The following is a 16,851-nucleotide window of genomic DNA, read 5'->3' as shown; positions in this document are numbered from 1 at the left end:
CACATTGACTTATAAACCTTGCAAGCCACTTGAATGATTAAGTGCTTTGCGACCATCTTTCAAGCCAATCCTTGCTAGTGAATGCTTCAACTTCCTTCTTCTTTTGTGGAAAATCCCAGTTTTCACCCTGGTTCCATCCTGTGTGTGGGGCCTGGGCTTACCCCAAAACACTGATCAAGCTGATGAAGGGACCAAATGGTGACATCCCCTCCGCCTTATAAGGCAGTTGTCCACAACTTTATAAGCCTGGCACTCTTAATAAGTTAACTATCAAGAATAAGTATCCTCTTCCACGCATTGATGAATTGTTTGATCAATTGCTCCATGCAAAGGTCTTCTCCAAAATTGATCTTAAGTCTGGATATCATCAAATTCGCATTGATGAATTGTTCGATCAATTGCTCCATGCAAAGGTCTTCTCCAAAATTGATCTTAAGTCTGGATATCATCAAATTCGCATTCGCGAAGGTGATGAATATAAGACAGCTTTTCGCACAAAATATGGTCATTGCGAGTACCTCGTCATGCCATTCGGGTTAACCAATGCCCCTGCAACATTTATGAGTCTGATGAATGATCTTTTTCGTCCTTTTCTCGACAAGTTCGTCATTATTTATCTTGACGACATCCTGGTGTTCAGTCGTAATATGGAAGACCACAAGGCACATCTTAAGATCGTTTTCCAGGTGCTTCGAGACAATGCTCTTTATATTAATCCAAGCAAAAGTGAATTCTTCAAGACATCCTTGGAATACCTTGGACATGTTGTTTCAGCAGACGGAATTTCCGTGGATCCAAAGAAAATACAGGTTATTGTCAATTGGCCAACTCCCACAAACATCCATGATGTTCGTTCTTTTCTGGGACTTGCTAACTTCTATCACACAAAGGTTCATCGATTTTCCGAAATAGCTGCTCCTCTCACCGAACTTTTAAAGTCCGCTCCTGCATTCCAATAGACACTGAAGCCGCAACACAAGCTTTTGCAAATTTAAAGACAGCTTTGACAACAACTCTTGTCATGGCTATTCCAGACCCTACTCTCCCCTTTGATGTTTACACGGATGCTTCTCATATTGCCACTGGTGCCGTCTTAATGCAACAAGGACGTGCTATTGCGTTTGACAGTCATAAGCACTCTGCAATTCAAGGAAGATACCCGGTATATGACAAGGAATTTTTAGCTATTGTTCATGCCTATCGTGCATGGAAACATTATCTCCTTGGTGCGGATTCAGTGGTAAAAACAGATCATCATTCTTTCAAATATATCTTCACGCAGCCAGTTATGAATGCTAGGCAAGCACGTTGGGTCGAATTCTTAGCCAATTTTCATATGACAATTGAGTATGTTCCTGGTCTTACCAATGTGGTTGCGGATGCCCTCAGTCGTATGCTATCAGCTTCAGTCTTGGCTATTTCTACAGTTGAAATGGATATACCTCAAAGTTTCAAGGACCGTTATCCAACAGATCGTGATTTTGGAAATGCATTTCGAATTCTCAATTCTCAGAATGCAACTCCTTCCGACTTAAAGATTTATGGAGCATATACTATAGTGGATGGTTTATTATATTATCAGGACCGTATTTGTGTACCTCCCTCATGATACTCATGTTCGAAGAGTATTGGTGAAAGAACATCACGAGGTTGTTAGAAGTCATCTCCTGTCTATTTGTATACACCAGGGCCTCTGTTGTGGGTGTGCCGCCCGTATATCATTTTTCCACACTCCCCGTATTTTTTCCCTATTTTTCCCATTTTTTCCTAGTGGTGGGAGGGCTGCCAGATGATGCCAGGAGCACCCCAATGCTGGCCGACTGGATCTTCTTCAGGCGTGGGCATCAGGGCTGCTGGCCGACTGCTTTTTCATCAGTCGTGGGCATCAGGATACTGGCCGACTGCATTTATGCAGTCGTGGGGTTTTTCTCCAGTCGTGGGCACTCTCTGCTGCTGGCCGACTGCCCTCTAGGAGTTCTATATATTGCCCCTCAGCCCCCACCACTTTCTCATTCAATATTTCCGGGATCTTGTGTATAGAGAAGAGTTTACACACCTATCTCTCTGTGTTTCTTGTGCTGATTATTTTCTGCAGTCTACTTGCTCTTGTCTACCCAAGTTTGGTTATCATTTCCGTTGCATATTCTGACATGGTATCAGAGCCCTAGACTCTAGGAGATCTTGGGCGTTTGTCTGAGCAAGAGGGGGAGCAACAGGTTGCTGATCGGTGGACTGTTTCGGGCTGAACGGGAAGAGAAGGTGCAAGAGGAAGGCGGGCAAAGGGGCTGGACAGCCACTTGCATATTTTCAGATTTTCAGATTTTTCCCACCCACCCACCCTTTCAGGTTACTCTCCGAGATGGCAGATTTACTAGAGATGGCTGAGAAGCACGTGAAGATTCCGACTCTCCCCACGTTCCCAGTGGATCGTCAGTTGGACGGGTCCACTTACAGCATCTGGAAGGTCATGATGGAGTCAGTGCTGGAGTTATATGACCTTGCTGATTTTATTATCATAGGGGTGCCACGGCCGGAAGCTGAGGAAGGGGAGTTATTATCGACGAGGAAGGACCGAGAGGCACAGGCACACATGTGGGACCGTGTCAACGCCAGGGTCCGGTCGTTTATTTTCCTCAATTGCACACCACAGGTGATCAACCATGTGAAGCACATGACGCTGGCGAGAGGCATATGGGAGCACTTGGCTTCTTTGTACAACAGGGTGTCACCCATGAAGCGGACATCCTTGGAAGTGCAGATGCGGGTTATGAACCCTGCAAAGTCTTCGACGATGCGGGAACACATTAACAAGCTGCAGGCCCTTCAGCAGGAAGTCCTTCAAGCTGGGAAAGAGATATCATCCGAAGATATGGCCATCACGTTACTTTCCCACTTGCCTGGTCAGTATTCTGCTTTCTATTCCTCGTTGATCACGAGTGGCAGGCTCAGCAGCACCATTACCTGGGAGGTGCTTGTGCCAATGGTCTTGGACCGGGAGGAACGTTTTACGAACCCTCCTCACGGCGGAGGTTCGGAGGCCTTAACTGGCCAACGATCGAAAGGCCGTAATACCAACAAGGGCAAAGGGAAGGCTTCACCAGAGAAGTCTTCTGAGAAGAAGCCTGATCCAGAACGAGAGAAGCTGAAGGCCGAAAGATCTTGTAATGATTGTGGCGAGAAAGGCCACTATTGGAGGAAGTGCCCTAAGCGGACAGGGAAGAGTGCTGATTCCTCAGCCTCAGCTGCGAAGACTCCGGCATTTGTGCACTTAGAGATGGTGGACTCCGATGCTTCATCATCTTCGAGCGAGGAGGCAGTTGGCTTCACCGCGAAGGATACTCGGGAATGGATTCTCGACAGTGGTGCTTCGAGGCACATGACTCCATCCCGTGACTTCTTTCTGGATCTGAAACGGCAGTCAGGTCGTATCTTTATTGGCGATAACTCCACTATTCCGATACATAGTGAGGGCCAGATGGAGATTATTCCTGACAGAAAGGGAGGCAAGTGTCACCAGCCTAGACATTTCCCAGTCTGAAAGGGGTCTGGTGGACTCCAGGATGTTTAAATATTTGGAAAGTACAAGCTTTGGGAATGGGAGATTATCCTAGAATACAAAGGACCACACTCCTAAAATTTAGGAGAGTTACTATTTTTGGCCTGACTCCGATGGAGATTCTGTTCGCGTCATTACATCTGGAATTGAGCAGATACCAAGAGTTGGCAAAGTGCCTATGACAGAATGTCTACTAGTTGGGATATTTTTAGAGCTAAAGATTATGGGAGAATCCATCTCTTAGATTGGGACATGTGGCAAGAAAGTGGATCAAAGTGAGACAAGTGGCCTGACACTTGTTAGAAAATGGATCAAAGTGAGACAAGTGGCCTCACACTTGTCACTTCAGCTATTGTGTGGCTCTCCACTTGTCATTGTAGCCTTCTCTTGCCATTTTAGCTCATGGGAGGCCCAAATCTATAAATTGGAGCCCTCTCTCTTCATTAATAGAGGCTCTCTTGCTGCACACTAGCCTCTACCACCGTTGAAGGTTTCTCTAATGATGGCTACTCTCTTTCTCTCTCTCTTGAAGGCTGCCATGAAGAATACCGGCTGTTTGGGGACTGTTTTGGAGGCTTCCATCGCGAAGAAATACTGAAGGCAAGGGTATTTAATCATTTATTATGATTTCTAGCCATTGTACTTGTTGCACCAGCATTTGTACTTGCTGTACTTACTGTACCAGCCATCGTACCAGCTGTACCAGCCACTGTACCTGCTGTACCAGCCACCATACCGGCTATACCAGCCATTGTACCTGCTGTACTAGTCATTGTACCTGCTGTACCAGCATTTGTACTTGCTGTACCGACTGCACCAACCACCGTACCGGCTGTACCAGCCACTGAACCTGCTGTACCAGCCACTGTACTTGCTGTACCAGCCATTGTACCTGCTGTACCGACTGAATGGAGAGTTGTACTTGCTGTACCAGCTCTATTGCATGAAGACCCGTGGTTTTTGGGGAAGAATCAGTACCCACACGGAGGTATATGGATTATATTGTTGGCTCGGCATTTCTACAGCCTATGTTCCGGCTTGGTAGCCTTGTGTTGGGCTGTGTTATGGCATCTGTATAGGGATAATCCGGCATCTCCCGTGGGGAGAGTAAGGCCCTCAAAGCTTGTACATGATATTATTCTCCTTGGGTAATAAAATACTCCAAGGGGGGGGGTCGGCCCATTCCGGCCTCTATGCGGTGTCACATGTGCAAGCTCCATTTTCAGCATTTGTGGATGTTTTGTCCAGCTTTTATGTTTTATGCAAAGCGATGATGGATATGTGTTAAGGCTGTGGCCATGTTTAAGTGTTGTAATATGCATTGATGGTATCGACAAGTGTGTCAAAGGCCCTAGTCCCCCGGGCACCCGCCGCGAGTTTCATTGGTATCAGAGTATAGGCTTTCTTGGAAGCGGAGGCTTCCTTCTATCAATAAGGAAGAGAAAAGATCTCAAGTGGGGACCACACTTACCATCATTGGTGTTAAGCATGGCCAGCCGCTTCATAGCTTATGAAGCAAGAGCATGAGCAGTAGACAGCTTGTTGATCTAAGGATTTATAAATTCACAGAATTTTATCGTGGAAGTGTGAAGTTGGCTTTATGTGCACACGTTTAGCACTCTTTCCATATGGATATTGTGGATTATATTATCAAGCTTACAGACAAGCTATATGGAGATATATCTCAGGATATGTTAAGGATATGGTGACGAGATATTTCTTTTGGCTTCATGACCAACCTGGCAAAGAAAAGCTAAGTATACTTTGAGTTTGCAAAGTTGGTGCTTTTGCTATTTACTATGAAGAGTTTTTGATGTTCACTAACCCTTGTATAGCTATGCAAGAAGAAAGATGTTGTTGTTTGTCTTGAGATGGTTTCAGGGAAACATTGTTTATGGCTCCCTTTAATGGGATGAATTCTTTTCATGGCTCCCTTTATTGGGATGGATTATATCTATGGAGATTTCTTTCTTGGACGACATTTATATAGATAGTGGGCTTCACAAGCAATTTCTATGGACGAATCTATTCGAGTTTACAGAGAAGAAATCTTTGGATATCTCATGGATATGATGCTTTTATGGATAAAGTCCACCTCTACTCCAAGGTGTGTGGTTAGCACGGAGTATGTGGTAAGAGTTATAGTATACAAGGATTATGGTATACAGGTTTATGGATTCTTGGACTTCTTTTCTAGGGATTTGGATCCATCCTCAGGTTTATGGATTATGTTTATGGCTCCCTTTTACTGGGATGGATTATTCTTTTTGGCTTCCTTTATTTGGGATGCATTGGACTTATGAAACTCGTGATTCACATACCCTGTGTAGTGTTCTCTTGTCCTACGTGCTCTCTTCAAGATTGTTTCTACCATGTGAGGGTGGAACAATAGAGAGCAGATGGAAGGGAACATGGGCACCTATTTTTGGCCTGACTCCGATGGAAATTCTGTTCGCGTCATTACATCTGGAATTGAGCAGATACCAAGAGTTGGCAAAGTGCCTATGACAGAATGTCTACTAGTTGGGATATTTTTAGAGCTAAAGATTATGGGAGAATCCATCTCTTAGATTGGGACATGTGGCAAGAAAGTGGATCAAAGTGAGACAAGTGGCCTGACACTTGTTAGAAAATGGATCAAAGTGAGACAAGTGGCCTCACACTTGTCACTTCAGCTATTGTGTGGCTCTCCACTTGTCATTGTAGCCTTCTCTTGCCATTTTAGCTCATGGGAGGCCCAAATCTATAAATTGGAGCCCTCTCTCTTCATTAATAGAGGCTCTCTTGCTGCACACTAGCCTCTACCACCGTTGAAGGTTTCTCTAATGATGGCTACTCTCTTTCTCTCTCTCTTGAAGGCTGCCCATGAAGAATACCGGCTGTTTGGGGACTGTTTTGGAGGCTTCCATCGCGAAGAAATACTGAAGGCAAGGGTATTTAATCATTTATTATGATTTCTAGCCATTGTACTTGTTGCACCAGCATTTGTACTTGCTGTACTTACTGTACCAGCCATCGTACCAGCTGTACCAGCCACTGTACCTGCTGTACCAGCCACCATACCGGCTATACCAGCCATTGTACCTGCTGTACTAGCCATTGTACCTGCTGTACCAGCATTTGTACTTGCTGTACCGACTGCACCAACCACCGTACCGGCTGTACCAGCCACTGAACCTGCTGTACCAGCCACTGTACTTGCTGTACCAGCCATTGTACCTGCTGTACCGACTGAATGGAGAGTTGTACTTGCTGTACCAGCTCTATTGCATGAAGACCCGTGGTTTTTGGGGAAGAATCAGTACCCACACGGAGGTATATGGATTATATTGTTGGCTCGGCATTTCTACAGCCTATGTTCCGGCTTGGTAGCCTTGTGTTGGGCTGTGTTATGGCATCTGTATAGGGATAATCCGGCATCTCCCGTGGGGAGAGTAAGGCCCTCAAAGCTTGTACATGATATTATTCTCCTTGGGTAATAAAATACTCCAAGGGGGGGGAGTCGGCCCATTCCGGCCTCTATGCGGTGTCACATGTGCAAGCTCCATTTTCAGCATTTGTGGATGTTTTGTCCAGCTTTTATGTTTTATGCAAAGCGATGATGGATATGTGTTAAGGCTGTGGCCATGTTTAAGTGTTGTAATATGCATTGATGGTATCGACAAGTGTGTCAAAGGCCCTAGTCCCCCGGGCACCCGCCGCGAGTTTCAGCAAGCATGCTTCCCGTGTTCTTTATGTCCCTGCTCTGGGTTTTCATCTTCTGTCACTGCATGAGGTATGCAAGACTGGCTTTCGGGTGGAATTTGAGGAGCATTCAGTTGCTCTAAGGGACCGTGAGACAGGCAAAGTTGTTTGGGAAGGCGGTGTGGAGAATGGCATCTACAAGCTCTCTGCACTCTCCTCATTGACAGGCTCTCAGGTCGGAGATTTGTGGCACTTTCGTTTTGGCCACTTAAATGTGGATGCTTTGCAGCGCGCCTTCCGGGACCAGATGGTGGTTGGCTTGCCAGATGTTGGTAGTAGGCAAGGAAGCTGCAGTTCTTGCATACGTGGTAAGCAGCACAGGGAATCCTTTCCGAAGCAGGCTTCCAGGCGGGCTTCGAAACCATTGGAGTTGATTCACACTGACTTGTGTGGACCACAGCAGATTCCATCCTTGGGAGGATCTCTCTACTTCATGCTGCTTGTTGATGATTGTACCAGATTCACGTGGGTCTACTTTCTTTCCCAGAAGGACCAAGCTTTTGCTCGGTTCAAGGATTGGCACGTGATGGTGGAGAAAGAGTCCGGATATCAGGTTACGACTCTCAGGGCTGATAAAGGAGGTGAATTCTCCTCGACTGTATTTTTCAGGTTTTGTGCAGACCATGGCATCAAAAGGGAATTGGCCAATACCGGATCGCCTTCGGAGAATGGAGTTGTTGAACGTAAGAACAGGACTGTGGTGGAGATGGCGAGGACCATGCTGGAGCATCGTGATCTTCCTCGTCCACTTTGGGGTGAGGCTGTGGCAACAGCTGTCCATACCATCAACCGCTCTCCGACGACTTCAGTACCCCATATGACTCCATTTGAGGCATACTTTGGCAGGAAACCCGATGTCTCGCACTTCCGTGTCTTTGGGAGTGATGCGTATGTACATATTCCGAAGAAGCAGAGGGGGAAGCTTGACTCCAAGTCCCGCAAGCTGGTATTTGTGGGGTATAACTCTCTTTCCAAGGGATACAGGTTGTATGATCCAGAGAGGAACGAGATTGTTGTCAGCCGGGATGTGGTCTTTGACGAGCATGTTCCAGTATCCACTGTCGAGGAGCCGCCACTTCTTGGAGATCCAAAGGAGTCTGATGATGATTCCCAGTCTATCATTCCAGTTGATCCACCTCAGTCATCACAGGAGGTTGAGCCCCCAGCTGGAGTAGAGCCCCCGCGACCACAGGAGGCTCCACGATCTGTTCGAGTACCTAGGTGGTTGTTAGACACCCTTCGGGAGTCAGGTGTCACGGAGCTACCCTCCGAGTGGACCACAGAGGACAGCCCTCGAAGATCACATCGAGTCCGAGATAAAAGCAACACGGCGGAGCTTCTTCAGGTGAACTATGCTTTGATGTCTCGTATTATGCGGGACAAAGAGCCCACTTCCGTAAAGGAAGCCCTTTCACAGGATACTTGGAGGAAAGCCATGCAGGTGGAACTTGATGCCATCGAGAAGAACAACACTTGGGAGTTGGTACCGAGGCCGTCGAAGCGGTCAGTCATTGGTGTCAAATGGGTCTTTAAGACCAAATATGCGTCCGATGGGTTGGTGGACAAACACAAAGCCAGGCTTGTGGCTAAAGGTTATGCTCAGCGGCCAGGCATCGACTACGAGGATACCTTTGCACCGACAGCGCGGATGACCACGATTCGGACCGTTCTTGCCCTTGCTTCTTCTCAGAGGTGGCCCGTGTATCAAATGGATGTAAAATCTGCGTTCCTTAATGGTGACCTGCAGGAGGAGGTGTACGTTGAGCAGCCTCCAGGCTTTATTGTTCCAGGATCGGAAGGGATGGTTTACAGGTTACGTAAGGCCTTGTATGGTCTTAAGCAGGCTCCCAGGGCTTGGAATCAGAAGATTGATTCCTTCTTTATTCGGACTGGATTTCAGAGATCGGTTGCAGATCCGAACCTATATCTCTTTCGGGAACGCAGCATGGTCACACTTATCATCCTTTATGTGGATGATCTCATTCTCACCGGCGGTCATGTGGAGCACATTGGAGCGACGAAGGCTACCCTGTCAAAGGAGTTTGAGATGACCGACTTAGGCTTACTCCACTTCTTCTTGGGATTGGAGATCTGGAAGACCCAGAGGGGTTTTTCGTCTCTCAGCAGCGGTATGTTCATGAGTTGCTTGAGGCCTTTGGGATGGAGAACTGCAAGCCTGTTACTTCGCCGATGGATCCGAACACAAAGTTAACCATTACAGATCCTTGTGAGCCAATTGATGCCTCGCAGTACCGGAAGTTGGTTGGTTCATTGATCTGGTTGCTGAACACCAGATTGGACTTGAGCTTCTCCGTGGGGCTGTTGAGCTCTTTTATGCAGACACCATTGAAGACTCATTGGGACGCAGGATTGCGGATCTTGCGGTATCTGCAGAGTACGAAGGATCTGGGACTCTTTTACACAGGAGGGAATGGAGTCAAGCTCCAAGGTTGGAGTGACTCAGATTGGGGAGGAGATCCAGACACGAGGAGATCTACTTCAGGATACACTTTTACCCTCGGCTCAAGAGCAGTTTCTTGGAGCAGCAAGAAGCAGCCAACTATTGCCCTTTCTTCGACAGAGGCAGAGTATCGGGCTGCTTGTGGTGCTGCTTGTGAGGTTGTATGGCTGCGGAGGCTGCTAGGCGAGATTGGGTTTCCACAGAGGGAGCCCACAGTCATCCAGTGTGATAACCAGAGTTGTATAGCTATTGCTCGGAACCCGGTTTTCCATGCCCGGACCAAGCATATAGAGATACAGTGCCGACTGCTTTTTCATCAGTCGTGGGCATCAGGATACTGGCCGACTGCATTTATGCAGTCGTGGGGTTTTTCTCCAGTCGTGGGCACTCTCTGCTGCTGGCCGACTGCCCTCTAGGAGTTGTATATATTGCCCCTCAGCCCCCACCACTTTCTCATTCAGTATTTCCGGGATCTTGTGTATAGAGAAGAGTTTACACACCTATCTCTCTGTGTTTCTTGTGCTGATTATTTTCGGCAGTCTACTTGCTCTTGTCTACCCAAGTTTGGTTATCATTTCCGCTGCATATTCTGACAGAGGTCACTTATGCTGCACACCCAGGTATCAACAAGACTTATCGTCTTTTGACAGCTACATACTATTGGCCTCAAATGAAGCAAGATGTTATTAAGTTTGTTACAGCGTGTCTCTCATGCCAACGTATGAAAGCTAGCAGACAAGTTCCAGCTGGTCTTCTTCAACCACTTCCAGTTCCCAATGAACGCTGGGAAAGTATTATTATGGATTTTATCACTTCATTGCCACGTTCTTCTAAAGGCAATACACAGATTCTTGTGGTGGTTGATAGATTTTCTAAAATGGTACATTTCATCCCGTGAAAGAAAGCAACCCAAGCTTCAGATATTGCAGTACTGTTTGTACAGTATATCTTCAAACTTCATGGATTGCCAAAATCTATAGTTTCGGATCGAGATCCAAAGTTTACAGGACATTTCTGGACTTCGATATTCAAGTCTCTTGGTACAAATTTACTCTTTAGCTCTGCTTATCATCCTCAGACAGATGGACAAACGGAACGAGTTAATCAGATTCTGGAAGAAATGCTACGACATTATGTTCAGTCTCGATTAGCTTCATGGGAAGAATATTTACCTTTGGTGGAATTTGCTTATAATAATTCTTATCATTCAGCTATTGGAATGACGCCTTTTCAAGCAGCTTATGGCCATACTCCCCTTATTCCTGCCAACTTTGTTCTTCAACATAAAGTGGCTTTAGCAGACCACCTCATTCAGGAAATGCAAGATATTCTATTACAGATTAAGGATAAGATAATCAGCGTCCAAGAGCAATATCAACGCACAGCTAATAAGCGTCGTCGTCACATTGAATTTCAAGAAGGAGACTTGGTATTATTATATATTGTCCCTCATCGATACAAGACAGTGAAATCAGTTTTCCCAAAGCTTCGCCCAAGATATTATGGACCCTTTCGTATTATTAAGAAGAACTCATCTCTCAGTTATAAGTTGGAGTTACCACCTTCTTGGGGTAGAATTCATCCAACTTTCCACATTTCTTGGCTCAAGAAGTTTGTGGACGGTGATTTTCCAGTTTTAGATCATTTAGATTATGTTCCAGAAATCGAAGATGAACACATACTCTTAATTCCAGAGATAATTCTTGATGTCAGACAGAAAGAAACACGACATAAACTCACTACAGAATTTTTGGTTAAATGGAGACATCTTGATGATTCCGACTCTACTTGGCAAAGTGATGAAGACTTACAAGAATATCCAAAACTTCTTCGGGAATTCTTTCAAAGACCAACCATCTCTTCTTAGCCAGAGTCTTATTTTAAGTTGGAGGGAATGTCACGATTATGACTAACTCTCTTAATCTCTCCTTAATTACTCCTTAATTCCTTATTAACTGAAAGGACACTGTGAAGGATCACGCCCTTACACATGGGTCACTATCAAAGGACATGTCTATTCATTAAAAGGCACACTCCTAAGTCCAAAGAACATAACCGTTGACTCAAGAGCCACACCCCTTCCCAGGGATGTGTCTCTTCACTTGTACCCTTTCGGCCTCTATTTAAGAAAGGCCCCTGTCTCAATGCAAATAACTCAACTCAATCTTTCTATCAGCATTTGTCTTATGTTTGTTAATTAAGTCTTAATCATGTTTATAAAGCTATAAAAGCTTTACAACAAGCTCCTCCCATGTGATGGTGCTAACCCTGCCACCACTGGTAATCAACGAAGAGTAAAATGCTGAGTATTGAGAGGGCAAATGTGACAGCATTATTATGGCCATAACCTCCAATGATATCTCTTTCCTAGCTTGGAGGACTTCCTGCTGAAGAGCTTGTTGATGTGCTCCCGCATCGTCAACTACTTTGCAGGATTCATCACCCGCATCTGTACTTCCAAGAAGATCCTCTTCATGGGCGATACCCTATTTTAAAGAGAAGCCAAATGCTGCCGTATACCTTTGGCTAGTGTCATATGCTTGGTATGATTGATTACCTGCGGTGTGCAGTTGAGGAAAATGAAGAACGAACCTTGGCATTGACACGATCCCATAACTGTGCCTGTGCCTCGCGTTCCTTCCAAATCGAGGGTAACTCCCCTTCCTCTAACTCCAGTCGTGGAACCCCAACAACAATGAAATCAGCAAGGTCATAAGACTCCAAAACAGATTCCATCATTACCTTCCATATGCCGTAGTTGTTCCCGTCCAACTCGTAAGACTCCAAAACAGATTCCATCTTTACCTTCCATATGCCGTAGTTGTTCCCGTCCAACTAACGGTCCACTGGGAACTGTTAAAATATTGCATCTTCTTTTGCTGTCGTGGAGGTCCTGTCGGCCTGTTTTCTTCAGCCGACCTGCTTCATGCACAAGTATATAAGAGTTGCTCTCTTTTATTCATTCAATCATCTTACATTGCCCTATTTGTTGGCTCTTGTACTCTGTAACCTCAAGCTAATAAAGCTCTTGTTCTTGCTTGCAATCTTTCTCTCTCTCATGTTTATTTACTTCCGCTTGTGCACATTCTTTCATGGTATCATATGCTTGGGCTCCAGCTGTTGCACAAAAATATGCTCTCTGTTTCTCTCCTTCTTCAACTATGCCTTGCGTTTTTTGCTTCCCTAGATTCTCTTGGCTGTAGATACTTCAACAGTGGCTGCGTTTTCTTCATTAGCTGCGTTTTTTGATCTACAAGCCCTCCTACTGCTGTCGGCCAGCCCCCAGGCTGCGTTTTCTTCTACAGAGGCAAGTGCAAGGGTTGACTTGCATTTTGTGGTTACCACACTTTTGGCTCTCTCTCTCTCTCTACCACACTTTTGGCATGGGAGACGTCCAATCAGAGTACTCACCATGGAGGATATTGAGGAGATCCGCCAGCGTCCGATGCGGCACATATTATGAGATGGAGGCACCTCCATAGTGTACCCCTCCGTCCCACATGATATTGTATCCCCTCACTATATTCCACTCACCTCCATAGCGTACCCCCCCCCCTCACTATATTCACACCCTATAAGGGTTTCTGTTTACCTTCCATTTCCAGTTTCATTTTCTAGGTGCCTGTAGTATCATCTTTATTTTTCATTTTCTGGGTTTTTTTTATCCAGACATTGTATCAGATCCACCATGATGTAACTTTTGGTCTCATAGGTCATTATGGCCTTTTGAAGACGTTAATATAACATTTCATTTCATTTCATTTCTCTCTCTCTCTCTCTCTCTCTCTCTCTCTCTCTTTCTCTCATTTCTGTGTGTGAGCTTCTCCATCCTGCACCTAACCCTAATGTGCAGGTTTGTGTGTGTGAGTGTGTGAGTCCCAACTGTTACTGTTACTGGACTCCAACACCAACATCCTCCTCAAGCTCCTCTCCTGCTCACGAAATCCCTCCAATCTGCTCTGAGGTGCCTCGTGCAAGAATTTGCTGATCTCACCAAGGCCCACATCCAAGGTGAACGCGGCAGAGCCTGAAATAAAATCCAGTCCCACCCATATTTGCTCTATCCTGCTGCAAATCTCGGGGTCCTATATAAGGCTTTCCGGAATCCTAGTGCTCACATGCCTATCTTGCCTCCAGGGGTCCTCTAAGGACACAATAAACGGAGCGTGATCATAAAAAGTACTGCCCGCCAAGATGCTGATTATGCTCCCACGGCCACAAGCCCACTCATCCACATAAAACATGTCAGTCGAGAGAGGTTGGGCCAGTGCTCCTCCTATTAGACCGCAAGAAGCACAGGCTGTCGAGGCTGTGCCCAATCTCTTGGGAGATGCCACGGTTCTTGTCCCCTGAGTGCTAGGATCAGCTACTCCCACAAGCAGAGTACTCTGCGCCTGAGACTGTGTCTGTGCCTCCTCGAAGTCTATTCTCTGCTGCCTCAATCAAGTTGAAGTCTCCACCCATGCACCAAAAGTCAGCTTGAGGAAGGGCCTGACGGATTGTGCTCCAGAAGACGGCTCTACCTGTTGCGGCATTCGTCGAGGCATAAACATTGAGGAAGCCCACGTAGTCCTCTCCAATCATAATGGTAACCCACTGTGCTCGCCTAGAGACACTGACACTTGCGCATGTCACAGCCAGCAAGAGCTGCTCACTGACATAAATACAAACTCCTCCCAGCGTCCCTGATGGGCTAAAATAGGGAGACCAAAAAGTTTGGCTCCTGCCTAGTAAAAACTTCCCACATCAGCGGGTACACCCCTCGGAAAGGTGGTGCCCTTGGAGGAAAAGAATGTCAATGGGTCCCCCAACTGTGGCTTTGTGAAGCTCTCCTCTTAGGACGCCTTGCCTTTGAAAGCACTGAATGTTCCATGAGACTATCCACATATCAATCTTTGTGGGAGGCGGAGCTATCGGAACTGCCCTCCACTCGAAGAGTCCTGGGTGTGGGTTTAGATGGGGAATAATCACAATCAGTCCTGCGGCGAAGGCACGCCAAATGGGCGCGGATTCTGTCCTCCATGTGTCGCCACTCTGTCTGAGCGCTAGTGTAGGCATACTCCAAACTCCATCAATCACAATGGAGGTATCTGTAAGAAGGGGGGAGGGGTACTGCGACTTAGATATGCAAGAACACAAAGAGAAGCACCTCTAGGTTGGAGGCCACCACCTCCCCGTCCTGGTCTTTATGGCCTGAGCCTCCAAGCTCCATCCTAGCCAAGGGCCAAAGGTGAGTGAGCACGTCGGTGGTGCGAAGATCGTGAAGATGGTGTGAAAGCCTAGCTGCTTGCCCCTGGATGGCGACAGCCACACATATCCGAGTCCTACTCTGTCTTCGAGGTTGCACTCAAAGAAAAGGAGAAGATCATCGCACCACTCTCTGGCATAGAACGTCTGGAGTGATGAAACACCACACATATCCGAATGGGAGCTACTATCTCCTTAAAAATATCTGTCCCTTCCGCCGGAAGACATCGGAAGAAGTTGTAATCCATAGGCAGCCCCAAGATCTTGGGGGGCCCACTTGGGACTCTGGCGGGCACGGGGAAGTAATGATGGTCATCTCTACCGGCTCTGAGAATCGATGAATCAAGCGGCGAATGGATATTGCCGCTGCCTCCACTTTGGGTCGGGTGTTGCTGGAGGGTGATGGGAGTGCTCTGGATAGGAATAGGACAGGGCAGAGGCGACTGTTGTGGGAAGAGTCGGAGGTGAGGATGGAGGGAGGAGGCGGAGGGGGGTGGGGGTGGGGGTGGGGAGGCGGAGAGGAAGGAGAAGGGAGTGACTGGGCGTGATCCATCATAGAGGAAGGTTGCTGGGAGGGCTCATCGGGGGTTCAGTGGGGCCAGCTAGCCTCATGAGAAACTGAGAGCCGGAGGAGGAATCCTAGATTGGAAGTGGCCGCCAAACCAGAGGGGCCAGAGGGATCCTCGCTGTGACTCAAGGGGGCCCATCGCCAACGGGTGGAAGTTGTGATAAACGCTCGAAACGGTTCTCTGACAGAACTGAATCCTCCGGTACTCTGATAGCCTAGCACTGGCAACGGCGTTTAGCTCTAGTAGTCGGCTTATGGCCTAGGGGCGGGCCAACGGTCCGCCACTCTCTGGCAACAGGGTCATCCGTGGCCGGGTCCTGGTGCTCCTTGCCTGAGAACCTGCCTCTCTCTCTACTCCTTGGTGAGGATCTGAATGAGGACCAGAGAGAGGAATCACCAGAGGGGGTCTCCTGGACTAGCGCCAAGGGCAAGCTCTGGCGAGCTGGCCCATATGCTTGCAAATGAAACATTGGACCGGAAGACCTGAGTACTCCACTTGCTGAATGATGGGGTCGCCCTGAAGGCATGTGATAGATATGACATGAGGCACTGTCTACGGCGAGGCAATACAAATGCGAAGGGATGGAATCTCAGCCGCCTGTGTGTGCGAGAGACGAGGTAGCAGTGGGGGGGGGGGGGGGGGGATTCCATCACTTTCCCATTGGCTTCACCGATCACCAGGAGAAGAGGAAGGTATTCCTTCTTGAGGCATGGGAAGCCCGACACACCAGCCAGTGGGTCGAACACCGGGTCGAAGCCGTGTTGCCACCGTGCAAAGAATGCCTGGGCCGCACACAATGAAACGGGGCTCAGTTGCATGACTCGATTTGATGACGTTGGCGAGTCGAACTCAACCTGGTAGTAGCCACGTCCCAGAGGATGAATGTCTATGATCTTTGCAAGCTCACCGATGAGGCTTGCTTGCAAAAGATCTCTAAGTTGTCCATGCGTAGGGCGGCTACTGACAATGTTGCATACTAGAGTGGAGGCCTCTATTGATGCAACAGTCGTAGCGAGGAGTTGAAGGTCCGCTTCAGAGAAACATAAGCAAGTAACGGCGGCCTCAATCAGGGTTGACGGAGTGGTTGCCATGAAGTCCTCATGAGGGTGAAGACCAGAAAATGCTGAGACTTGCCGAATGGAGAATGCCCCAAGAATTGAGAAAGTTATCTGTAGAAGACGGAGGGGGCAAAGAAGTCAGAGGAGAGGCTAAGGAGGAGGGAAGGGAGAGACATGGGAGGGGGGCCAGAAGGCGGGAGAAGAGAGGGAAGGGGA

The 16,851-nt window shown here is 47.3% G+C and overlaps 1 protein-coding gene across 2 annotated transcripts in view; it reads right to left on the bottom strand.

The window, feature by feature from the left end:
- The window catches only part of LOC147636112 (protein pleiotropic regulatory locus 1-like), a 143,833-nt gene that overhangs the window by 115,215 nt on the left and 11,767 nt on the right, over positions 1-16,851 (bottom strand). The window lies entirely within an intron of this gene.

Source organism: Cibotium barometz, chromosome 8, assembly GCF_041138505.1.
Source record: "Cibotium barometz isolate CiBa-2024 chromosome 8, ASM4113850v1, whole genome shotgun sequence".
NCBI classification, from domain to species: domain Eukaryota; kingdom Viridiplantae; phylum Streptophyta; class Polypodiopsida; order Cyatheales; family Cibotiaceae; genus Cibotium; species Cibotium barometz.
Note: the sequence above shows the minus strand (reverse complement) of the source record. Positions and strands in the feature narration are given on the sequence as shown.